Source organism: Triticum dicoccoides, chromosome 6B, assembly GCF_002162155.2.
Source record: "Triticum dicoccoides isolate Atlit2015 ecotype Zavitan chromosome 6B, WEW_v2.0, whole genome shotgun sequence".
In the NCBI taxonomy this organism is placed as follows: Eukaryota; Viridiplantae; Streptophyta; class Magnoliopsida; order Poales; family Poaceae; genus Triticum; species Triticum dicoccoides.
In genome coordinates this window covers 413,212,158-413,212,831 of record NC_041391.1, presented here as the reverse complement: position 1 = coordinate 413,212,831, position 674 = coordinate 413,212,158, and positions in this window count along the sequence as shown.

The following is a 674-nucleotide window of genomic DNA, read 5'->3' as shown; positions in this document are numbered from 1 at the left end:
CCTCCCCCGCTCCACCGTCACAAATGAATGCAACTAAAAATAAAAAAACAATTTTATTATATTTTCAAATAAAAAATTTGATGATATTTTCAAATAATAAATTTGATGATATTTTTTCATATTCATAAATATTTTCAAATAACAAATTTGATGATATTTAAATTTTTTTTATTACTGTTTCATATTCATATTCATTTTCTAAAAAATTATTAGATGCACAAAAAAATAATAAAAAAGTTACTTATGGCAAAAAATAATAATAAAAACATACTAATGGCGCACCGCCAGTGGGTGCGCCATTAGTAATCTTGCCCCCTAGCTAATTCGGCAGTCCCACACCCTCGCCAGATTCACTTCCCCCCGCCGCCACACGCGCGCCCCTCCTTCCGCCGCCCCCTCCTTCCGCCGCCCGGTCATCACCGCACAACCGTGCTCGCCCTCCCTCTCCCCCGCTCGCCTTCTCCGCCAGATCCCGAGCCTCGCGCCGTGTTAGCTGCGGCCATCGCCAGACCCCTCCCCTCCTAGGTCAGTGTCGTCCATCTCCTCGCTGGCACCTCTCTCTCCGGCCATCTTCCCCACCCCGTGCCGCGCCCGCGCCGGCCTCCCCGCGCCTCCGCCTCCGCGCCCGCGCCGACCTCCCCCAGACACACCAATGCCACTCCCACAGTCGACAC